Genomic DNA, 26813 nt, shown 5'->3' on the forward strand with positions numbered 1-26813 from the left:
GATAATTTCAGAGCAAATGTAATATTTAGTTTTTGGAAAAAGTTCGCGATACACGTATATCACATCGGACGAATATCCGACTGATAATGGAACAATTCGACAGACCGGTCTCGATAATGGAAAGCAAGAAGGGCCCCAATTTTGTCCTCTTTGAAAATTGCAAGGATCTCGGTTTTCTTTCCCATTGTCCGAGTCGCGCTCGAAGAAATGTGATCGCTTTAACGGTTCCGTAGACAAATGGACCCCGGCCGCGAGGACACTGGATAGCGAGAAGAGGAAGGAAAGAAAAAGGAGTGCACGGGCAGAAGGGGTTATTAATCGGCGTAACAACGACGAGCAGACGTTGCCGCCTGTCGACGGCGGCTAAAAATATTTCTCCTCGGGAATAAACGTCAGTCGACGACGACAGGGTGTCGGAGAACGTTCGCCCCCCCTCCCCTCCGACACGCCAAGCACCCGGTCACGGCCTCTCGACCACCGAAATGAGATTATTTTTCAACTCCTTGGTAGACCGCTTCTTCCGACGGTAAACTCCTTCCCTCGCGTTTTTCTCCCGCACGCGCGCACGAAATACGGGGAATAAGCGTTCGGCGATAAGTAATGAGCGTGTAATAACGAGCTAAATCAGTTCGGTTCAGCTGCGCGCGATACTCTTAATCCGCCGACAATCCGAAAGTGGAACTTCACTCGGAAACGAAGCGCGAATTCCTGCTGGATATCTTCTCCGAAAATTCGATAGGTTATTTTTTTCAATTTTCGTGATATTTTCGGAGATTTTTACACAAAATTCTCACGCAGTGTTAATTGATACTTTTACATTCTTCCTTTTTTTTCTATTGTAAAGCAATATCGTCTCGGTAGATTGTAAAGGACTCGGGGGAAAGATAAACCTTCCGATAATTTCCTTCGGCCCTTTGTGGATCGTCACAACGGGTAACACGACGAGTCGCTAATGAGAAAGCGAGCGATCGATAAGGGTCCTCGATGAAACGCTAGAAATCGCCGGCCATGCAAAGCGATTCGGAATAATCAATCGAATGGAAGTGGACCTAATGTAAACGTAGACGTAGCCTCCTTGAATCAACATCGAGGGGTATTCCAGGCCCATCTTGTCCGGCTATCGTCATTTGTCGTCCCGTCGATCAGCCGGCATTCGCGCGCTCTCAAGCACATTTTCTTCCCTCCGCAGAAAGGAATCCATCTTCGGATAATCGACAACGCGAGATTTTACAGTTCAATTCAAGCGACTGAGGAACGATGTTCTGATAACGCTATTTTTTACCTGATGTTATTGAAAAATTCCTAACATAATTATCATAATTACGGGAAAATGTTTAGCATAAATCAATAAATTAATAATATTATTATTCTGTAGACATTATGCATGCATTCTGTAAGCAGAATAATTATCAGTATAAAAATACATAGAAAAATTCATTTCACAAATTAAATTAATCATTGTGGATTTCTAAAAGTACATGTAAAACAAGCCTTGATCGCAATATTCAGTATTTTATTCGTAAGAATTATCGTGAAACAAAGAGTTTAGTGACGCAGTTGCAAAAGTTTTCCGTAAAATACTCGGTTTCTGGATTTCTGCTCATTCAATTGCGCGAGATACACGAAGAGGTGTACCTTATAAATTTTTTCCCTAATCGCCGGGCCGAAGTTCCACGAGTAGAATACAGTCACTGAAAACGCGCGAGTTATTGTTTCCTCCGTGCTCTGAATATTCTTCTCTCCAGCAGAGAGAAGAAACAAGCGGAAGCGAAAAAGGTTTTCCTCGTTCCCACGCGTGCGTTCGCGAAAGCGGAAAATATAACTCGGTTATATTGTCTCTTCCTTTTTCTCCTTTCCTTTCGTTGTCTGACGCGTCTCTTGGCGCGTCTCCGCTTTTTATTACTTATTCTTTCGCGTTTTCTCCGACAATTTTTGAGGAATTTAGAATTCCGGTTTAAACACGCCGCGCGGACCGGGATCGCACCGTGGAACTTTTAATCGGGATTACAGTCGCGGTTGGTTGGAGTCGACTGAACTAATTAAATTTCGTCCCATCGTTAAAAAAAAAAGAGGAAAGAAAAAGAGAAACTCAGTTTGCACATTTCTGCACCGTAATAAACATGATACAAATGATTTCCGCGTTGGATACATTAACGCGAGTGAAAATCGCTGAAGAGTGCGAAGTCTTACGTCTTAAAGTACACGCGGTAGTTTAATCCATGTAAATCGATTATCGACCATCCCATGCAACTTCGCGTTCATACTTTTTTGCTGATAACGCTGTTCGGCGAAATTCAATCTCTTCCTTTTGCATATAATATCGGATCGCTGCATATGAGAAATATTATTTTTATATCAACGATTCCGACAGCGGGCTATAATTCGCGTAACGGAAATTTCATATCGTTAGGATTTGCACGAAATGTGTCCTCACGGCCAGTATAACCGAATAATACCCCGAAAACGTACGTCGCATTTACATGCGCATGTACGCGCGTGAAGTTTCCGTTTCGCAATTCAAACGAATATTAATGGAGATACGTGGCGAACCCGCCTGTCTCTCTCTTTTGCTTTCCCGATTCGCCTCTCGATACAAGCACCTCGATCGGACGTAACACCGTCGCCGCCGTAACTTCATCCCCGAACTCCGCCAAAGTGCATTAACGAGATGAAACGGAATTCGCGAGAGAGGCGGCGCATCCCTCGATTTGCCGGCTCTATGTACGTGCCCTTCAAAGCCCTGGCGCTCTTCTCCCTCCATGTCACCCTCCTCTCGGCCGAGAGACAGAGAGAGAGAGAGAGAGAGAAGTGCATTCGGCATTTACTGAAGTACGACGAGAGGATACGTGCGGCGAGATACAGCAAGCGAAGGCCGACTTTTCGATGCTAATTTTTAAATGGGATAATAGATAGCTCCAGGCGTCCGACTAGTCGACGAATTCGCGAAACGTACCTTTCAACGTCTTCCTCGGCAGCCTTGCGCTCTGAATTTTAATCTCGGAAACGTGCGCCGAACTGCAGCACGAAGTACCGAAGAAGTCAATTTGTACCGAAGTGATTATTACCGTCAAGAGAAATACAAAAAATTTCTACCATTATCGCATCGGCATTTAAGTCGAGTTTTTTTTCTCCACTAATTGGTTGAGAAGTTGATTTTTCTTCTGTCAATTTATTAATTTATGTACCGTGAGTAAGTGTAGCCGTGAGTAAGCAGAAAATATTTTATATATAATTGCAATATTTTATTATAATTTTAATATACAGTTAGTCTAAAACATCTTGAATATTTTACATTATTTTTGAATCTATTCTCTTAATGATAAAATTTTATTTTTATTTAATATTATTAAGATTTAAAAATAATGCAAAACATACAAGATGTCTCAGATCGTATCACCCGTTAATAGTAGATTTCTGAGGTTTTTTATCTGATAAGGATATAAAAATTAATATATGATGTGCTTAAACATGAACGTTTAATAATCTAGAGAAAGAATAATCAACACTTTAAACATTTTGCATTTAAAAACTATTTAGCCTTGAAATTTTAATATAAAGATTTTAGTCTTTAAATTATCTCAGGAATCTGCTATAAAAATACGTAACATAAAATTTTTAAGAGAATATAGATTTTTGAGCTTGACTTTCAAAATGATAAGACTATCTGTTCTCTGTTTTCCACCTCGTTCTCTCTACTTGGACCAGCGCTTTAACATGATTTCAATTCAATTCTGATTTTTTCTACTAAACCACAGTCGGGTGGAAAGGATGTTTTTTTATGTCTTCCACATCTTTCACACTGTCTTGAATCTTGCGAGCGAATTTGCTGTTCTATTTGTATTTTTACTATTGTACACTGAGGAAGGCCTGATGGCAGGTCGAAACGTTTGATGTAAACAATTTAATGAATATATCTTAACCTTCGCACGACTAACCAGCATTATGGCTCTTTACGCTCCTATTGATTTTAATTGATTTTAATAATCTACTGAGCCTTATATATTATTTAATTTTTATAGATTTTTAAGTCTGTGAGGAACATCTGTGAAGAACAAATGTTAGGTGTATTTCAGTATTCTCTCGTTAATTTTTTCTTCGTCGGAGACGTTCGATTATTAATTCATACGATATACTGAAATATTCTGTAGCACTTTTCATTCCTTTCATTTCGTCTCTATTATCTTTTTTTTATTCTTGTTGAAAGGGGAATATTTCAATGAGTTAGCTGAAAACTAAGGAATTTTCAATTATGGTTTTAATTTTTTAGTTTGAAAAAAATTTAGTTTTAAAAAAGTTTTGAAAAATTTTTTAAAAAATTTTTTATGTGAATTATATAAAATTTCAAAAAAATGAATGAATAAACTTAATTTTATATATATATATATATTATTAATAGGTGAAAGTTAATAACGCATTGTATGCATGTTTTATTCATTTTTCCTATAATCTGCCAGAGTTAATCTCTTTTCGGTTCGATTATTAATTCACGCGACACGCTAAAACATTGCACCGCACTTTTCATTCTTCTCGTCAGCCCGTCCCACTTCTCTCTTTTTCGTCGTTGAAAAAAGCGCGCCAACGCGTTAATCGAAAGCCGGCGGATTTTTAATTTCAAATCGCTGTACCTGTCAGCGTTTTATTCCGTCTCATTTGTCATCTCGTGATCTCACGCCGGCGTTTAGGTATTCACCTTTCCCATGAGAGGCCTTCGCGCATCGAATATTAAACTCCACCGTGAAAATGTTAGTGGATAAAAGCACTACTTGGACGCGATAAGAAGTACATCGTTAATCGATAAATCCTCACCCGGGATAGAACCTTTCCCTGCGCTATTTTTCCGGATTTGCATCGTGTCGAGAAGTCCGCCGCACGAATTCGAATCCTCTTAATTCAGTCACAACTCAAGTGAGTTCGAATCCAGTATGAGGGCTTTCGGTGGTCCTCTCTCAATTGAATCTAACTGATTATCAGCCGAGATACATCTTTTTAAAGGATCCGCGGTAATAAAAATTGTGTCATCTTCGTTTAAATAATTCTAATTTCTCACGTTCCATTTTTCTCACTTTTTATATATTTCGTTCTTCTGCCAAATTGTTAACTTTTGTAAGAATTGATTATTAGCTAAAATGCAGTGATGAAAACAAGTGTTCGCGACAGTTTAGCACACCTAGAAAATATTTCTGTACATTTTCTGGAACTGGTTTTTATTTTTTCGTTCCATTTATTTTTCTGTTTTTAACGCTTTCTAGTCTCAAACTTCCTACATTTGCCGGGAATGAGATTATGGAAATAGCTTCTCACTTGGCGGGAAGTGTTACGGAATTTTTTCGGTTACAGATATTTCATGTGTGATAATCCAATGTATCCGATTCTTTCACACGTCTCCCGCTTTCTCGTCTATTTTCCTATATTTTTCCACATTTCCGCATCCGAGCTACACACATCGTTGATCGGGTATCTCCGCGAGTGGATCTCGGCTATTACGTCCTCGATAGAAAGTACCCGGGTTCGTCGTCATTGTCTCGGCGACGAATTAAATTAAGCACTTTCTTCGCTGCACTTGACTCGCCTCGTTTTTCTCTTGCCGGGCGCGGCATTCCGTTATGCGGGAGAGGTAGTATGCGCCGGACAGAAATCCACTACGACGTGCTTGTTAATTCGGCGATCCTTATTCCCGGGCTTCGTTCAACCGTGCGCCCGTGTCGACTCTTAATGGCCTCGCTGAAATATTCAATCGTCGGACGCGCCATGGAAAGCAAGCGAAACACTGCCCTGCTCACCCCGGCTCTCCCGGTGCAGTCGTAATTGTCTCTCGCAACTGCACCCGGACGCTTTTTACTTAGCTCCCTACTCTTGTTTCCCTCGTCCTTGGGTTTTTAACGCGGATATTTTTTCGGAGACGAGTCTGTGAATTTCCCACGGGCGATAAACTCCTCTCGGGTCGATGCGTTTGCTATATCGGTGCGGAGCGCGCAAACTTCGCCCTCGGTTTCCTGCTTTTGGAAACGGTATTTTTACTGTTTGTTCCGGATTGCTCCGACTTAGTTCTGCCTTGCTCCCGAGCGATATTGTTTTACTCGAAATACAGAGCGCCGTTGAAACGGTGAACATTTTCTTCCACCGGCTTTGTCAGGATTGTTGCTCCGTTGTAAAATCAAGAAGTTAAAGGATTTATCTCTCACCGGGAAAATCGGAAGTCGGGAAATATTAACAAATCGCGCCGGGATTACGTGATTCTCTTCGATTTTAAATTAACATTTTTATTGGAAATGAAATGGAAGAGTTGTTTCTACGTTCGCTTGTCTGTCTACTAAAAGAAATATAATTTTTAAGCTTTACCGCTCGTGTCGAATTTTTGTCTCGAATTTTTCCAGGCATGCGAAATATTGTATCATAAATCTTCAATTATCCGTTTTTCAAAATGCATGCAAAATAATGTGAACAAAAATATGAAATATATGGACGCATATGCACTTTAGTTTAGAGGTCGTAAAATATTCCGGTCAAAGTTGCGGGAAAAGCTCGGTATAAAAATACGTATCATATTATAAACGAAATGTAATGAAAATTACATAATATAAATTCTCTTTATTGGTCGTTTCTTTACAATTGATACAAGTTTTATAAAAATATACAATAATTCGCAAAGAAAGAAAGAAAGTGAATTGCACTCTTTATGGCGACGGCACAGATTTATTAAACACTGAGGGGAGATAGCTACTTCTTTCGGGTGCACCTTTGTTCCTTCTTAATCACGACTGCTGTGTTGTTCTCTCTCTCTCTCTCTCTCATCTCCCAACACAGTTCTCTACATAGTCCACCACTTCAGCCGACCAAGTTCTACGGCGCGAAACAATGGCGCGCGTCGTCTGGAAGTTATCCCAGAGGCTTTGCACAGGAAGAAGAACTCGTGGGGACACGTTGCTCGCTTCGCTTGTCCGAGACAAGCTTCAGACCGACGACCGGTGATGACAATCCCCGAGGACGTCGGTCGTCGGCTGGCCGTGCCAGCGACCAGCATTTTGCATACAAATAACCACAGCTGTCGCCATAGATTGCTCTCCACGACCACTGAAACGTACCTACACGCCACCGAATTCTTCAATTTCGATTTAACGAACTCTTCCGACGACAGTAGTATCATTCGGCGCGGAATTGGCAATAACGGTATCATTCCATGAGGGAGATAAGAGCGGACGAGAAAATTACGCTGGAATTTGACGATTTTGAAAATGGCTCGGAAAAGATCGGTCGAACAAAAAATACCTATATAAAATATCACGAAGCTAATATATATTTTTCTTCCGAATTGAAGAAATTTACCGAGTTGTATAACTTTTTTCGGAATTTATAGGATTTTTATAATCGTTTAATTATTTGAAGATCAATTTCACCGATCCAGGATCAATCGAATTATTTGATATTTTTTGGAAAAATGATTTTCGACCGTTTGCCTTGTGCTTTGAAAGTCGATTAGCGTCAGTCCGGTCCTAAAGGCGATTATAATTCGAGTCGCCTTTCAATTCCGACAAATCCACCAAGAGAAATACACCGACTAAGGAGTATTTTTAAAAAGAAAGAAAGACGGACGAGAAGGATTACTCCCCCTGGGAAATCAGTAGACACTATCTTCGTGAATTCTACCAAGATTCTTTTTAGAAAATTTCTGCTTTGGACAGTACTAAAGGACGGGGATAAGAACGTTATATAAACTCCACCTCACGTCTTTATATAAAAAATGTTCTTTTCCGTCTTCTCAATTCTGCTTAAGTTCTTCAATTCATATGTGATCCCTTTGTGTTTTTTCTTTAACTTTCGCCGATTATTTCGCGATTTTTAAGCTAAAGTATATGCGCGTCCGTATTCTAGTTTTCTGTTTTTGCCACTTGTGCGTGCGAACACGCGTCAATTAAATTTTATGTAGTTTGCTGCTTGCGCGAACAAATAATAATATAATAAAAACAACAACAGAAATAATAATAACACGAATAAAAATCTCATTTTCAACGAAAACATTGTTTTTAAAGGTTTCAAAGCTTTGAAAAATATCTTTCTCATGAGGTCTTAGGTTTTCAAACGCACAAGCAGAAATTCCAACAAAGTTGTCAAAATCGACAAAAAGTTCCGGTTCCATAAACTCGTCGGAAATTGCACTCTATCTCGCGGTTTGTCTTCCCCTGTCAAGATATTCGCACGTATCAGTCGTGACTCGTGATGCATTAAGGTCGCGCTAAGTAAGCTGCTCGAGAATTCTGTGCAGTCTATTTTCTTTTCGACGCGCTGGCACGAATCCCGACGCTCGTTGGCGCCCGTCGCCGTGAGCTTTTCGTCGACTTAAGGAAACAAACCGTAAAAGCCCGTATGGCGTGTACACTGCGACGAAACCGAGAAAATGGCGTGGAGCCCTGTCGCGGCTCGTTGACATTTTAATTACATCGCCGGCGCAAACGCGGACGATGAAATTGCGCAAAACGCGCGGTCACTGGTATAACTCGCCACTGTTCCCTTTAACTCGCACAGATGAATACTATTTTGTATATGAAACACTCCGCTTGCTGTTGTTATTTACATTTTCACGAAAATTCGCGCTGCAGTGTTATTTATCGCGCGTTTTGAATTTGACGTCTAGCGCTGCTAAAAGGTTTTTGTCATCGCGATTTTATAAGAATAAATATTTATATGATAACGGAGCGAAATCGCAGTCAAAATTATTTCGGTGCTCGATCCTTATTGTTTTTTTTTTTTTTTTTTTTTTTTTCACGAAAAAGCGCGAGTTTTTCCATCCACTCGTTGCCAGATGGGATAATATTCCATCTGTTTCTTATCCGAGGAACGATTATTACCTGAGATAAGTCTGATGGGTATATAAGTATCTTCTCGTCGATTATGAGATTCGATGGAAGACTTATCTACTTGTACAACGCAAAAGGGAAGAGCTAACTTGGTTGAGGCTTGAAAAATACCAGGTCACCGTTAATTAGTGGATGCAACGCGCGGCAGATGCGAGCAAGTTAACGAGCGGCGTTCAATTAGGAAGTTTGCCGTTGGCAACTATGATCGACGTACTTCGCGCCTCGTAACTGCCAAATTCGACCCCCCATTATCGTTATGATCATTGTAACGGAAACAGCTGCGTTAATGATGCTCACGGCCGTTTTCGTCGATTTGCAACCCTTTGAGATCCAACATTATTGCGCACGGAATATCGACCTGCGCAATTTTCAACAAATTTTCGAGAAACCGAGTTTAATAATATTATAATATTATAATATTTTTCAGAATAAGAAATTTATTTTTATTTTATTTTTATTAGATATAAAGAGTTTATAGGTGAACAAAATTCAAAATATTATATTTATTACAACATAAATTATTTTTTCAGAGATATATTTCCAGCTTCATATTCTGGATATTAAATTCTCTATAAGATTTTTCATATTTTTTGACATTAATATGTTTTTTCCTAAATGTGGAATTTATATATTACGAACTATTTCTCTAACGTCATATATAACTTAAAAACCGTAAATTTATGTTATACGACTTTTTAAATTTTCTTCCTATATTTTCAAATTTATCAAATATTGTCGTAAATATTTATTCAAAAAAAAAAAAAATAAAATCTGCTCTTGTAAAAAAGTAATGTATACAACAACATCGTATTTGACTATAAAGCAACATTTACCTTGTAAGAGCGTTCCGTGAAACCTAAAGCCTTCGGGATCCAGCATTTCAGCAGCGACCCGATAATCCCGCGTCCAATGAACGCATGTTAAATATTTTGTTTTTATTTTAAGGTTACCGGTGTTACGACAACAGTCTGACACAATGATCGATCTCCGCCATTTGGAGTACTCTATAAACATTCGAGCAATGTAGTTTGCCGGGTGTAATCATTCACCGTTGGCAAAAATGCGCGGAGGGCTCTCGTAAATCACTGTGTCGAGTGCACCTACAGAAGGGTTCAGTGCTAGGAGTTAACTCGCCTCTCGATATTCACAGATTCTTTCAAAATGTTCACTCGTACCTCCACCTACTTCCGTTCTTAAACATCGAGCCCTCGGGATATTTAGCTTTGAAAATTCCTCCTGAGAGTACAGGAGTTCTCTCGCTGCAGAAAAAAAAAAGAGAACCGGGCGCTTATTCTCTATCTGAAAACACGCAAGTTCTTATTCTGAAAAACTGTATAATTTTTTTTGCGGCACTTGAGTTTGCTTTAACTTAAAAAATAAGCAAAATTTAATGTAAATTCAATGCAAATGCGGTACTTGCGAATTTCGCGTAAAGTCGAGCGCGACAAAGCTTCGCCGCGCGTCTCTTATTCTCTACAAATCGAATAATAAAGATCGAAGCAGCATCTAACAACAACTACTTCTTTTTCCTCCTCTCGGTGGTAAAAGCTTTCGATGCAAGCGCGCCTAAGGGGATTCCTTGTGTTCGTATAATAATTCCCCATTTTGCGGGAGCGCAAAGTTTCGTCGAAATATTTACGAGACCGCGCGGTGCATTAATGGTAGCGTGGAAGATAACGCGCGTACTTCGATATTTTATCCCGTCGACCAGCGTTTTTGCGATAACAGAGAAAAATGTATGCGTAAAAATTTGCGCAGATAACTGTTATTGTAAATCGCCAGTGCATTTTGCAGCGGCCGCGCTACGCACACCTTTCTCTCTTTATGCATTTATTATATATTTTATAAAATTTATGATATATTTTATATTTGTAAATATGAAATATATATAAAATATCGCGAGAGCTATGTCGATTCGTATATTTATATTAAGAATAATGACATATAATGTGTCTCTTATTAATCCAAACTTGTTTTACTGGACATTTTTATGTTACATTATTCTTTTCTTAATGAAGAAATGTTTTTTTTTTTTTCGGCTATCCTTTGTTGCTTTCGATTATTTAATCATTATTAACTAGTTTGATTACTTAATAATCATGCTCAGTGCTCATTAACTTGATTACATTTGCTAACTTTGTTCCCCAATTTAGCTTATCCTCCTATATCTACTTGAAATAATAACATTAGCCGTGCCTCAGCGATTACCATCATTTATTCAATCTGCTATCTTAGAAGGCTCGAAAAAGTATTCGAACCATTTTACTATTAATCTCTTTAACAACGGTAAACTTAAGTTATGCCCAGAAAAAAAACATTCCATAAATAAAATATTAACAAATAATTGAGTTCATTGTCAAGCTGATTCTGTATGTCGATTGTTATAAAATGCGAAAATTAAACTATTTAATTGATTTAGCTTTTGTAATATTAAAATTTTATTTACGCGCTTGATAATTTCTCGCCACTGATAGAAATGTTACAATTTTCAAAAGAATGCATTTTTACAGTATTTTTTTATTAAATCGCAAATCGCCAGAACTAGCAGATTTTAGGATTTTGTTTTGAGGATTGTTGAAAAGAGGCTAAAGAATTAAAGAGCGAAAAGCGAAAGTTAAAAATGAAAGATAAAACTGCGGGAAACGAGAGAAAAATTGTATACTTGCGACAAATTGTCGCAAGAAGCGGCAAAGGCCGCGCCACCAATCTGTTCGAAGAAGGTAATACGCGCGCGAATAAGTTTCCGAAGGGAAATCCCGATGCGAAATCCGATTCGCATCGGCGATGGCGAGAAGGGAACGACGACGGTGGCGGCAGCATTCTTCTGGAAAATTGCGGGAGATCCGGGAATATTCGTGCTCCTTTATCGCTGTATTCGAAGCGGCGAACGTGTTCCTTCCCGCGTTACTACGCGAAAGCGGCAAGTTATATTCGCACGCGCACGCGGCTAACACGGAAGGAAGCTATTTAGAGAGATGCTGGGTGAGAGAGGGAGAGGGAGGAAGAAAGATCCCTTTCTCTTTCTCACCTGACTTCTCTTTGCTACGGTCTTACGTTCCTCGCATTGTCTTGACGTCGCGAATCGCAATGCGCCGTGGGTATATCTCGCTGCCGTTCTCTCGCTTTAATCCAGCTTTTGTCAACCGCGTCTTTCCTCGCTCCGAATTTCCCAGCAATTCCCACCTTCCGAGTTTTATTCGACTCCGCGACCGAAATACCGTACACACATTTTAATTCCGTGGTACTTGAACTTTTTTTTTAATTGCACTAATTGCATTAGAACGTACGGTCCCGCAATTGCGAGAATTTTGTGTTGAGTTATAATCGAATACTGTGCGCGGATGGGGGGAGGGGGAGGGGATCGCCACCGGGGAACTGAATTCGTAACGAGATCGTTCATTAACGTGTACGACGTAAAATCCGACGCGGAAGCATTAAAGGCATGTCCTCGGACATAACCGATGACGTAGGTTAGCGGCGGACGGAAATCGCGGCGGCCGCAAATTGGATTATCGGACTTTCGAACGACGTGCCCTGATAAAAACGGGTCGCCCGAACGTTATCCCGAAGGACCGAGCGGGATTATCGACAGCCGTTTCGATCGATGACGCGCGTATGACAAACACGAAAGGAAAAGGGCAACGTGCAAATCTCTTTTTTTTTTTTTTTTTTTTTTTTTTTTTTTTTTTTCCGCCGTCGTCGCGCGGCGGTAACAACGGCGGCGCCGCCGCAATTTCACGCTCTAAAGCGGTAACTTTAAGGGTAACTTTTTCGTTAGACGAGAACTACGTAGTGACGAAATTACCGGATGAACTCGTTGAAAAATTCGCGACGCGACACGACGTGACGTGAGCCACGCGAAATTGGAGTTGAAAAACCAAGTTCCGAAACTTGCGAATATAATGAAACGCGTACTGCGAGAAGAATTATCACAATGTCTATTCGTTAATTGCTTACTGCATAGTTATTTGTTCGTTTCGTATGTTCCACTAATTTATCGCGAACATTCTGCGAAAACCGCAGTGCACTTTAATAATAGAATCACGTTACCTTGGCGCGACATGTAATACCTGATTAAAACAGAAGACGTTAGCTTTATAAAAAGAGCGTTCGGTGAAACTTTCGAAATACGATATTTCATATGCGGCATTTCGATATTCGCGGCGAGAATCAGAACCGGTGTCTAATTTCGAGTTTAATTATCGACGTTGCCGAGATACGGGGAGAAACGATCGCCTTACAGCGATGTTCGTCGTGCGCGCGCGTTTCCATTTCCGCAAGAAAACATACTCTACACTCGAAGAAATTATAACGGTTTCAATTCCCGGTTTGCAGATATTTCCATTACAATGCAAACGCGGTCGGGAAGTAGCGAGTCCCCGGGTAACTTTGCGTCGCATCGATTCTCGTTTCTCATTTCACGAGCGAGCGTATTTTAACGACGCGCGCGCGCGCGCGGGGAAACATTGTAATCGTTCGGCGAAACAAGCGCTCGCGTAATTAATTTAGTTACGACATCGCCGCCGGCGGTGTCGGGCGCAAAATTAATAATCGACAAATGGCGCGACGTCGCGATAAGAGCGTTAAAAATTACATCTGCCAGATACGATCGCGTTCGAACTCGCGACACAATCGTTAAATGCGAAACGCCGCATGCAAAATAGCGCGAGTGTTTGCTTTTTCATGCGTTTCACGCTCGGTATTGCTCGATTGTTCGAGTATAAATTACGCTAAAAGTATTAATTCCATTTCAAATAACTCACTTAATGCCGAAAAATTGAACTAATGAGGACCCGTAAATGTGGTGGGAAAATATTCTTCTTACACATACGCGCGATAAACGTTTTTCCGAACGGCTCTCCACTTCGTTCTCTCCGTTATATCCTCCGTCATTCCCTCGTTCTCGTGCGAACGGATACGATGGCGGGCGGCTCACGCTAATTGAATCGTGAAGCTCCTAATGAGAAGCACAAATACATTAGCATCCAATCCCGACGGTACGTGGCCGGGGAAATAATTCGCGCGATTCCATTTCTCTTCTCCGACGATCGATTCGACACGGCGTTCTGGGAAAAGACAGCGGTATCAATCTGTGCGCGCACTCACGTAAGACGCGCTCCTGTACGTTTCAATCGTTTCCACGGCGCTTTCACGCCCCCCGCGTTATTATTTACGCAGCGTATCCCACATCCATTTTCTTTTCAATTAACAATTTAGATAAATGTCTGTGCGATCGAAGCTGACTTTTTGCAGTTCGATCCGATTGCCGTTCCCGCAAAGGGTCATAAGCGAGATCGTAATTCATAAAGACAAACGAAAGTCCCAGCACAATTGTCGCGGCGCGCGGGAGGGTCGCGGAGAGGAATTAAATTAATCGGCGGCACGAAAAAGGTGGCCGGTACGCTGGCCACCGCGCACCACATCTGAAGTCTATATTCAGAATTAACTGTTATATCGCACATTGTTGTTATCGCTTTTCGATAACAGCGCGTCGGTGGATATTATTCAACATCAACAATTCAATCCGCATTTCCCGTGGGATTGCGGCCGGCCGTTCGCATTGGTGTACACCGCCGCGTGTCTTTTGGGAAATACGCTACTGTAATCCAGCACCGTATCCAGTAACCATCGCGCGAGATATGTGCGGCTTCGATTATTCTGAATAAATCATTTACGTTATCGCCGTAACGCGGGCCGTAATGCGTCCGTGGCGATTCTCGGCGCAGCGCATTGAGGGGCTTCATATTACGCGGCGCTGTAACTACTAACGATTTCAAAGAAGAGAAACCGGCGAATTTTATAACGAATTTGTTCGCGAGGCGATATCGCGTATGCTATTTGTTATTTCCCGTTCGTGTTATCTCGCGAGCACAATAGCGATCCGCGTTGAATGCAGATTTATTTGATACGGAAATTATTTATAATTCGGTCGAATTTCAGTCAGCAATAATATTAAAATTTTATGATAAAGTAACGCGTTTTCTCATATACGATATTTTCACCGTTGGACGCGCAGATCGATCGTGTCTCGCGGGTTTTTTTTTTTTTTTTTTTTTTTTTTTTTTTTTTTTTTTTGTTGTTCAAATTGGATATATGTACGTTTTCGTTTCATATAACGAGGCGAGATATCGAGAATTTTCGTATATCTGGCGTATCTTCCATAGTAATCGATACGACTTTTACACAAGCGGATAGATTGCCTTTCCGGGTAATAATTAGCGTTTCGCTCGAAGTTTATCGTACCGCCGCGAGTGTAATTTCCCCCGAGGATGCAAACGTTCGTGTTGTAAATTTGTATACGCGCGGCTACACCAAACACATGAAATACCTTCAAACTGAAACTAAAAAACCGAATTTTCATTCGGAAAAGCTAAAATAATTTTTATCCACTTCTTTCACCTAATGATGGTTTTTTTTCAATATTTAACTCAATGATTTCCGAAATTGACGCTAATTAAAAATAAAATATAATTTATGAAATCCCGACGATTGTTGGAATTACTGGATTTTTTCATAATTCCTTTAGTCGATTTTTCTCGCTTTTTTTAAACAAGTGACAACTTGGCAGCCAACGAATTGTGAAAACAATCACTGTTTATCGGTGATCTTGTTTTATCTTTAATTTCTAGCCATTTTATTCGCTGGCAATGACACAAATGGACGCGCGTGCGATATTAATTCGCGAAAGCTTTTATCATGCATACGCGATATGCGTGTGTACGAGAGTGTGTACGGGGTGCGCCGCAAATTGTGGCCCTAATTTTAATTATTGAAATTATAGAATTTAATGAAATAATAACATTTAGTGAAATAATTATATGAAGAATTCAATGAGTAATTTAATTAAATAAATAGCAAAGAGTAATAATGCGCGAGTATAAATCAAATGTAATGAAAAATAACTTCAACAGATATTGCATTATTTTATAAGCGTTCGGTTCTCATAGTTCGTAACATTGTGTTTACTGTCATCGCTTCGAGTTTCGTCGCCTTAACTTTGAACGAGTAAAGGCAATTATAAAAGTGAAGAATTTCGAGTCGGTCGGTGGTTGACGAACTAACGGAGTGTCTCAGTTCGAGTCGAGTGAGTCTCTTTTAATTACGGCAGCCGTTTTCAGATTATTTAGTTTTGGTCGATAAAGGCCCTTGTCTTTAATCTAAGAACGTTTGCTCGCGAGTATATTTTTCTTTAGTGTCAATTAAAGTTGGTATAAGTCGATATTCTCTGTTAGTCACAAAAGGGTTCTTTAAAAAATATTTTCCGCGATATTTGAAAGTCTGTAACCGCTGCAGTTACTTTCCTGTATTTTCCTTTAGTATCCATTGCATACTCCGGTATCGGCCACGTTACTCGTAAAAGGCCAGTATACTTCGAGCGCGCGCGCGCGCGCGCGCGAATAGTATCTTGTATATTTTTTTTACAGTATAAAATAACTTCTGCGCTTCGCGATGTACTCTGTTTTAACGAGAAACATGCATTTATTAATTCGTGTAATATCTAAAATGATATTTTCACTTTATTCATCTCTTTTTCTTCGACAACGTAATATTAAACGGTATCCGTTTGAGTGATTTTCAACGTTAATTTTGGAAAAAAGTGTCCTCTCTATTTTTTGCGGTTCATTGAGTCACGGCAAGTTGATATCGCCAGCTTCGTTATTTACTCTCGCGGACGGTCGCATGGTGCCGATGACTTTATCACATCTGTAGAGCAGCTGCCCTTTTTGGCACAGCGGCGCCGTTATATATGTTAGAAAACTACTATCACATTTTAGATTTTACGCGTTCTTTTTACATTTTCCTTTATCCCCTTGTTGCGCCTCTGCGTTGGAACCCACAAAGGGTTCGGAAATTTGCCGTGACAGGCTGAGGACGTGAAGTGGAAAGCTGGGGCGCCAAGAATTTAATAACATAGTCATTTACGTAGAAAATATACCAGTTTATTTTCAGACTAATACAGTCTTTTCACATTTTCGTACTGTGATTCACACTGTTGTTTTAGCAAAATCTTAAAATAACGTCTATATTATGTCTTATACTTTCACAATGATGACTGTTCAACCTGGAATTTATGAGCAAAATGAAATTTTCTTCTATCACATAAAATTTAATTAATTAGAAAATTGGACACTTGAATTTTTAATACAGAAAATAGACGATAAAATGTATTTTTTCTATCAATATATAAGAAGAGGCAATCAATATACAACAAGCGCCACTGCTGGATGTTTGTGCAGAAAAACACATATTTCAAATACAAATAATAATAAACGTTTCGGCATGAATATCAGGTCATTCTCAGTGTAAAATATTGATGTTTGCAATACAAATTTAATAATTAATGAGTTTATGTCAATAATACTTAAAAAAGACATTTATAGCGTAATTATAAATGTGTTGGTCTTGTATTATCAGTCTGATTACTGTCCGCTGAAATATATCGAATTGATACAATGTTACTAATTTATCCAGAATAAAATTATTAAGAATGACATAAATAGAAGCAAGACTAAAGTCTATTACGTATGTAATGTACTTGCATGTTTTTCTGCACGAATATCCAGCAGTGGCTCTTGTTGCCTTTTCTTATGTATTGATAGTTAAATCATATCTTAAATCTTTAAGAATTTTATTGTATTTTTTGGTTCTTTTAAATGCATTATCAAGGAATTACAAGTGTATGAATTTGATGTTGAAATTTAAAGGAGTACATATCTTAAGAAAAGTTAAATTTTGAGCATCAGAAAATCGCCTCCAAATTGTCTATCTATCTCTAGTGACTTTGGGACACTCTGTGTACGTACATTTTATAGCACACTTTTCAGCTTCATCTGGTTTATATGGATACTTTTAGCCCTTCGCATATATCCACGCGCGCAAACAGCTTTTAGAAAGCTACCGCGCCGCGCGCTTATCGGCGGCAGCACGATATTCTATGCTCTCGTAGCGTAAAGCTTTTTTTAAATGAAGTTTAAATCCTACTTTTTATGACATGCGTAACATAAAAAAACAGTCGAAATGATAATGTGGGAGCAGGACACATTTTCTTTCAATTACGCTTTCATCGAATAGTTTATTAAATTCTGCTGGAAAATTTTTTACCAAAAAGCAAATCATTTTTTTAAATTAATTGTTTCAGTATTGATTACTACTGCAAAAACAACACTCTCGACAGAACGTGGTATATTAAAAACGATTTGATTGTAATAAATTTTAGAACTCGCGACGAACAATGACGTCACTCGACGTTTTTGCCGGGGGAAAATCGACTTGAAATTGGTCAAAGAATTCAGAGATGAAAAGTGACTCGTGATCTAGGACACGGTGTATAAAAGAGAGTTATTAAGTCAAGCCCGGTGAGTGGCTGTGTTCGCTTTGCTGTATGCATTTCGCTATCGTAGAGAATTTAATAAGTTGTCTGCTATCTCGCTTCTTCCTTCCCATCCATCGCGGTGGAATGCATTCGATCCTCAAAACAGCACTTTCCGGTAAGTTATAAGCCAACATAAACGATCTACTGCAATATTATCCACGCTCGTAAAGAAGAGCTATTATAAGAGAAATATTATAAAGCGACGAACAAGAGACTGGAGTCTCGCAAGCGCATAATAGATTTTATATAGCTATGTTTCATTTAGAGTTATATTTCTTTGGAGTGATTTGACGCGTGTTCGCATTTAAACTGATAGTTGGAGAGCGGATTTTTTATAGTTTAATAAACTGTGCAGCTGTTTCATGTCGCATTCTTTTACAGCGCTCTTATAACATTTATATTTTTGTATTCATATCCGTTATGTAACCTTTTTTCAAAAGACTTGAAGACGTCTTGTGTGTGTCTGACGAGCATGTTTGTTTACTGGCACAGCGCTGTATATTAATTACTTGTTGAAAAAACTGTCGCGAGCAAGAAAAATTTTCCCTCGATGCATATCCGGCTGTGTCACGACAAAGCTAATGTACTACAAAGCTAATATATTCAAATTTTACATTTTTATTCATGATAAAGAGTCAGCATTTGAAAAATGTAAAATACGATCCACGAAACTGCAAGGGTAATTAAGCATTGCATAGGCGAAAAAAAAACCTAAACTTTTCCGCTCCATTTTCCGTAATAAAAATGCGATAGCGATTGCACGGCAAAGATGTGATTTGGAAGGGTCACTTGTCTCGTTTCAACAAACGTTTGTTCCCTGATACGTCGTGCTATCCGCTAATTATTTCGACATTGTTCGCGATCGCAGAATACCACGTTGTGCGTGCAATGTTTGTTAATTAGTCGCGGCAGCATTCGATGGGCTCCGGTCGAACAGACCAGTTGTTTGCGTCCGAAACGTAATAATGCATCCGTGTTCCAAAACACGATACTCTCCATAAGATCCAATATTCACATTTACGATCGCTGCCAGAAAATTATTTACCAAATGTTCAAAATTACACGATATCAGTCGATATCATGGCTTTTCAAAATATATCAGAAAAGTTTCACCTTTGAATTCTTTGTTTAATTATTGATTAATTAGAATAACGCGCTGAAAAAATTGCAAATATTGTTGATGAAAAAAGATAAATTGTCTAATATTTTAAACCAAAATTATGTGAGATTGTGTGAGTTTCTAATTTCACATATTAATCAAGATAATTTGATTTTGACATCGAAAGTGAGAATTTACTTGCTGGTTGATTTATTAAAGATTTTGCGTCTACATGTTTCGTGTTACAGCTTATCGATTTATCGAGGACAATTATCGCGCCTGTTCGATATATATCGGTTATTACCATGGTTAAGAGTAATTAGTGTTAATTGAACGAAGAGATGGAGAGAAGGAGAGTCATACCAGCTCTCGAAACCCGAGTGAACGATCGTTTAACGGCCAATTAAATCTCTCGCCAGGTTGCGCCGCTTCTCGCGACGGGATCACCGTTGTTTGCCGTTGTCTCCCGATTACCAACTATTCCAGGACCAATCCAGGCCTGGTGGTCAAACTGGACGAAGTGCGGTAAGTGTGACCAAAACGTTATTAGAGTAAGCGAACTAGTTTCGGCTCGGAATCCTTAAGGATTAATTCGCAAGAAGCTATTTTGGTTTCCGGTGAAACCGCCATCCGAATAACATTTAAGATATATCCTTTTGCCTTTTTATTTTGATAAATAAATATTTTATTAAATACATATTTCTTTTCTTTCCAGTTTGACATTATTTTTATTTATTTTTATACTTCACTTTTGAGAGAGTGCACTTATACTTCACTTTTGAGAGAGTGCACTTATACTTCACTTTTAAGATTGCAATCAAAACTTTTGATTGCTTTTAAGTGAGCAGTAATTAAAAATATTAACTTAGTTGTCCATCACGGTACTATAACAATGAAAAATAGTCTTGCGAGTTAATATACATACAGGATAAGTCCAAAGTCCTCTCACAAATTTACAAGCAATTCTATATTCTATAACACAAAACTAGCAAAGCTTATCAGAAAATTTTTTACGCCTGCAATTTTGACGACAGGATTTCGGACTGTATCTCCTTCCGAAACAATTTAAGATTTATGATAAAATAATGCAGAAGGAATGGGAGGAAAATTCCTACTTTGAAACAAGCGCTTACTTCTAATTGAATTATTTTTGGCTACATTTTCGTTCGAATCGAATTAGTATACAACTTTACTCGCGCTTTATCGCAACGCGAAACTCTCGGGATTCATCGAAGGAAAAAAATCTCCGCATGCCGAACGCATTTTCATCAAAGCGTTCTCGATGAAATTTCTGTTCTTTCTATCCTGCTTCTAAATGTAGCCGAGTTTCGTCTGGCAAACGGCGCAAAAGCATTCTTTTCTCTTGCCTTCTATTTCTCCGTTCTTACTTCCGTTAAATTTCTTTTTTTGCTCGCTTTTTTAATTTCCCGCCTACTCTTGTTCCTTTTTTTACCTGCCTTTATGTTGCAATATAAATCGATTTGATTTTACGACTGGCATATATATAAAGGTGCGCGTGTAATCGGATTTTCATCGGGTTTTTCGTTTATGGCAGACGCGTGCGCGTGCCGTTGTCAAGCAGCCGCGAAGTAAAGGACTTCAATCTACGGCTGATATTCGTTCTCTACGCACCTGTTGAGCTTATTAACAAAGTGAATTTACATCTGCTTTCTTGTTAGACACGTTTCTTCGGGCTAAGTCTTCAACGAGTGATGTATCGCGAAAAGTTAAAAGTGCAATATTGAAAATTGAAACCGCGCGATAAACGATAAAATTTCGACGCGAGGAAAAATCGATTTGAACTTAATTAAAAAATTGAAAATAATGCCTATAAGATATAATTAAATTTCTAAAGAATAAATAAAAATAAAATTTCTAAAGAATAAAGAATAATTTGGTCCAGCAACACAGCTCGTTATTGCGTTGGCGGTATCGTCAGGTTCTAATTAACTCAACGCGTTAAAACTCTGCGCGAGCGCTCGTTTGGCACTCGAAATATCGTGTTATATCGACACCGCTAAATTCGTTGAAATATGCAATGCGCGTCGGCACAAGAGACAAGTATACTCGTGGGATCTTGATCAACCGGAAATGAAAATTTTAATTTCCGCGACGGGTGTCGTGTCGCCAACGCCTGTCATATACTGGATATTTCAGACCACAGTATTTCTCTTCGACTGTGAATTTCTCCGGAATAAAACTGTAGATTTATTATATTTATTATTGGATAGCAAAATAACTTCTTTTTTTTAATATGATATTTGTTATAATTTTATCATTGATAAATATTAATAAGAACATTCTTATATAAATATTATATAAGAACAAATTTGATAAAGTTTGAATTTCGTCTTTCTGCAATTAAAAATGGCTTAGTGACTTTCTGGTACTCTGTATTATTTATTCATCGCGGAAGAGAGTCGAATCACGAGAGCGGAAGCTCATTTCAAGCGCACGATCAACGCCGTCGGCGAACGGAAGAACTTGATGTCGAAATCGAGTCCGACGTTTCCACTGACTCGTGCGAATCAACGGCTGAATTATTCATCGACGACGGTGCCGTTGCCCTCCTTAAAGCGCTATCCGTACCCTTGTTTTACCTCTCGTTTGATCGCATCCGGATCGATAAGTCGATAAGCGGCACATTCGCTGATCGATAATGTAATATAGAGAATGTCTCGCTACTGACGCATCCCTTAATGATACTCGACGCTCGTGTAATCGAACGGAGCGAGGTCGCACCACAACCTTCAGTTTTAAAAAGTTATATATACTCCGCGAACACATTTTCTCAAAAGTTTTCTATTAGTTTCAATGATGTACTGTGGAAAGTTTCGTTTTGTAGTAGCAATTTATGGTAGCACGAGTCATGGCGCTCAACACACATTATTATTTTAGTCGAAAAGTGTTTAGTCGAACAAAATGAGTAAACGAATTCGTCTTTAAGGTTAAGAAAGTAATGTTTACTTGAATAGCGGTAAAAGTCCGGAAAAAATCTGCCAAAATGGCTGTCAAGTGTCGTTGAATTATTAAGCGACAAATCTACCGAGCTCCCTCGAGCAGACGGTAAATTCGCAACGACTTCTTGTTACGTTTCGCGAGAAAGGACCGATAAACAATTCAGCGCTGCTCACGGGAAGAATCATGAGGGGAACAATAAAGGGGTAACGTTATTCTCCGGCGAGAGATCGAGCCAGCGACGGGAATCCCTATTTATGGCGACTGTTCCGACACACACACGGAGTCCGGATATTCCTCGCGAGAATTCCGCGACGTACCATAAAGCACGCGGTCGATCCTCGATGGATGCGAAATCGATGGCTGTCCATCGTATCGCGTTGTACGGCAAATCGGACACGCAGCCGATTTGCCATACAACGCAATGCGATAACCATCGATCTCGCGAAACCAAAGCGGAACTTACGTTTTCTCGTCACTCATGATTCAAGGGTGCTCTTTTGAAGCGATGAAGAACGATGAAGAACGAAGGGTGAATAGGTTGGTTTTTGACACGCCGACAGGAAAATTGATACGCCAAAGATGAAAGGAAATTAAAATCATAATACGCTGCTTATTTCTGATTATTTATATTCTTCAAAAGATTCGAAAATTGTAGCAGAGGACTTTAAATTCACTCCGCAAATTAAACAATCAGCTGTCGTATTTTTAAATACGCTTCTGTCGGAGCTTTTGGCTCTTTTTTTTTTTTCTTTTTAGAAAATAAAAGTGCAGCGAAACAGGACGCGCTCGATAGCTCGGCACAATTAAAATGCAGCTAATGCTTAAGCCGATTTCCGTTGCAGCATCCAATATACTCTCATCGGTCCTTTCTCCCTGTCTTTCTCTCGCTACAACTGAAAACATAATTGACTAAGCTCGCGCCGGTCGAAAGCACTTTTCGTTAAAAGCGGGCGAGTGTAACGCGAACGGACGAACTCTTTGCGTTTAATTTCCGCTCGATTACGTGCGAATGCGCATTAAAAAAGACGATTAAGGGATTTCGCGTCGCGTCGCGACGCATTTTCGTATCTCTTCAATTCTTCCGTCTCTCTCTCTCTTTCTTCTCTTTCTCTCTCTTTTCTCTCTCTCTCTCTCTCTCTCTCTCTCTCTCTTTCTCTACTCTCGGGGTATTAAAGGCGAGAGGCGACACTCGGTATTACAGCGATTCAGCAACACTATCGCGTCGAGGCTTAACGACCGCAGATTCTGTCGCCAGTTTGGAGTCAATTTTTTCTCGGCAAAAATCTGATTGGCCGCTGATAACGGGATTATACGCGACTTCAAGAACAGTCTGTTTTTTAATTAATGAAATAAAAGTAATTTCAGTTTTTAAATTAAAATCTGGTTACGAATTTCCTCGAAAAATGTGCAGGTGTTCTTTTAACTGTGGATTGCTCGGCGCACAGTTTTTCTTAACGAAAAAGTCGCGGATAATACTATACTCGCGTGATATTCTCCGGATATATCCTATAAATTGGGATCAAGTCAGGATATCCCACAGATATCGTGTGTTATGCGGGTGCTCCAACTTGCGCGAACATCGGAGTATTAACCCTTAAACTGAAACATTAATCTCCGAAACTTAATCATAACTTTGAAATTCATGAAATAAATTTATGTCTGTTTGTCTTTGTAGATGATGAATTAGTTGATAGGTTTATGTCGTAATTCTTTTGTATCGCGAGTTTCAAGGAGTAACGAAAGCGCATTCAGAAGTCGTGAAAAGGTTTTTTTTTTTTAAAGCTAATAGGTCTCAGAAAGGATTTATTACGTTTTAGCAGACTGATGTAGTCTGACTATCGGATCGGCAAGAAGAAACTGCGCAAAGTATCTGAATATTATCAGCTGCATGCAGCCGATTTCCCACTCCCCTTCTTTTCCACAAATAGCAAAAGATTCCTCGCTGTTTCGCGATAGCATCGATTTCCCATTTCTTTCGCTTTGTTGTCGAAATAGGAATCGCGTCGTTATTACATAATCATTTTAATGTCTGGAGTGCTAATACAAATGTGATCAGTATTTTTATCGTATACATTTTATTAATAACAAATAACAAATTTTAAATACTGAATATTTACATATTCTTTATTTGCACATCTTTGGATTTTTCCGCGGCAAAATTTTTAATTGAAATATTTTGCAATATTTGTTTAATAGAAGTTTATTAAATTAAATTGTACTAAATTGAAGTTAATAAAATATAAATCAAATGGAATAATGACAATATTAATTAAGTCAATAATATCTTTTTAGCTACATTACTCAAGTTAAAATTTCATTAAAATAATTGCGAATGCCAAGATTAATAAATAATTTCGCGAGGATTGATGTAATTTTTCGTTATCACATGCTCATTGTGTCTCGTTCCGACGAAGCAAGTATAAAAGGCACATTTGAATAAAAAAATGCAAGGGTATTATGTGCATATTTTTTTTATCTTTATCGACTTTATGCGCTCTTTTTTTTTTTAAAGCCGATTTTATAAAGGCGCTCTCTCGCTTCGAACACAGCTGGGCTTTGGATGCGAACGGTCTCTAATTACTTCGCCCTCTTTCCAACGATATTCTGTTTATTTCTCGGTAGAGGGACTGTCTAGCGTATAAAAGCGGCCGCGAACGACAACAAAAAGAAACGATGCCAATACAAATACGCGAATAGGAGGAGCGGTATTGAAAAATTGAGTGCTTCTGTGCAAAGCTTGGGAACGCGTTTGGATCGCGTTTATCCTTTTGCCCCTCGTTTCTGCGACGGGGATTTGGGGACGTTTCTATATATTTTTGACTGTTCTCCGGACCGAAAGGTCGCCCGTGGAAAATATCGTGCGACGTACTCATGCGAATGTACGACAGTACACATTTAAGCGAATATATACTTCGAAATAATAACCAACTTTTGCATTTTCAACGAAGTAATTACTTTTTGTAAATTACATTTGTGTACGATATTTTATATCTAGTTACATTTGTTGTCTCGTATATGAAGAACTATTTTTTCATTCTTTAATTAATATATTTTGTGTAATAGAGTCCATTATTCTGAGTATATACATACATAATTAAATCATTCGTTGGACTGAAAAATTTTTTCTGAAAAGAGAACGGTATATTTAATATTTTATCTTGAAAAATTATTTTATTTAGAGAGAGATCAGAAACCAGGGAATAGGAAGTTTAATAATTTTAACGCTGTTTGCACTCCGAACTCCATCCCTCTCTCGATAACGCCAGGATAAATTAAACTCGGTTTCCTCGTTTCGGTCGTAAAAACTGGTAAAAGTGAGAACTGCCGCGACGACAAGTGCGTCGGTCGTGCCACATACATTAAATAGAGTAAAACTTATCAGGTGCATTGCTTTATGCAACGCTACCCTCGTTTCTCTTCCGCATCTCTCGCTCCGGTGTTATGGAGATGCAAAGTGCATACATACGTACGCACTGCAACCACGTATTTTATCGCTCGCTTCTCGCCGAATGTAGGTTACATCGTGGGCACGATACTCGACAAAAGCGAAAGCAAAAGGACGTAAAAGCCAGTGCGTTCGAAAGAATACCGCGCGCAATCTCTGTGCGATGCAACGGTAAAAGAAATTTACGGTCGTAAAATGCAACATCATCGTTTTCCGCGGACGTTTTCGACGAAATATAAATCAACTTGTCGAAAACAAGTATATTTTCACGAAATTTTCTTGATTTATTTCGTCTCTGTAAAGAAAATTGCCAGAATCGAAGATTGAATTTACGCGGAGAGAAAATTCCAAAAGATTGCGAGACAGAAAGGACAGAAAATATAATTTTGGAGAATATTATTTAGTGATATTGGTGAATTTTCGTTCTCTCTCATCTTGCGTTTTGCTATTTATGATTGTCAAGGAAAGTGGTCGAATATCAATACTTAAAATAACAATAATAACAATGACGACAACAATTGTTGTGCAAACGCATTGACTATGGAACATGATAATATTCTGTAAATGTTTATTCATTGAATTTCCTGTTTCGCAACCGCGGAAGTTATAGCTTTAGACGGGAGCCTGCAGTTCGGCGTGCAAGGAGGTTAAATCTATTTCTCCGCCTCTCTTCTCTGGTCTGCTTCGGTTTCAAGGCATTCTCGATCCGAGTATCGAGAGCCCGCTGGCCATTTCCGCCTCCCGTCGTCGCAATCCACGCACGTTTCTAATATCCTGAAGCGTCGAAAAGTACGATAAGAGATATTTCTCTACAGATATTTCTGAAGACTATTGATTTTTTCGAAACGCCTTGCACCCGCCTACGCTCCACTGGAAAAATTACATTAGATGCTTTCTGTTTCCCTTATCGCGATCTTTAGCAGAAATGTAGAAAGTTCCGTAATTGACTCGAAATTGAAGAGAGTTTTCCTCGTTTCTTTCTCCTCATTATTTAATGCTCGCCTTGATCCATTGCCGAAAGGTCTTTTCAAATGCAAATCCCAGATATAAGGGATGTCGCGTTATCGTCAGAAAATGGACACG

The 26813-nt window shown here is 39.1% G+C and overlaps 1 protein-coding gene across 6 annotated transcripts in view; it reads left to right on the forward strand.

The window, feature by feature from the left end:
- Tpst (tyrosylprotein sulfotransferase) overlaps positions 1 to 26813 on the forward strand; it is a 72976-nt gene that overhangs the window by 32232 nt on the left and 13931 nt on the right. For 4 of the 6 annotated variants that reach the window (XM_067357243.1, XM_012368783.2, XM_067357242.1 and 1 more), the window contains one exon: positions 19744 to 19849. The exons of the other annotated variants lie outside the window; for them this stretch is intronic. The gene's annotated coding sequence lies outside the window, so the exon portion shown is untranslated. The remainder of the gene's footprint in view (positions 1 to 19743; positions 19850 to 26813) is intronic. 6 annotated transcript variants of the gene reach the window in all.

Source organism: Linepithema humile, chromosome 6 (genome assembly GCF_040581485.1).
Source record: "Linepithema humile isolate Giens D197 chromosome 6, Lhum_UNIL_v1.0, whole genome shotgun sequence".
In the NCBI taxonomy this organism is placed as follows: Eukaryota; Metazoa; Arthropoda; class Insecta; order Hymenoptera; family Formicidae; genus Linepithema; species Linepithema humile.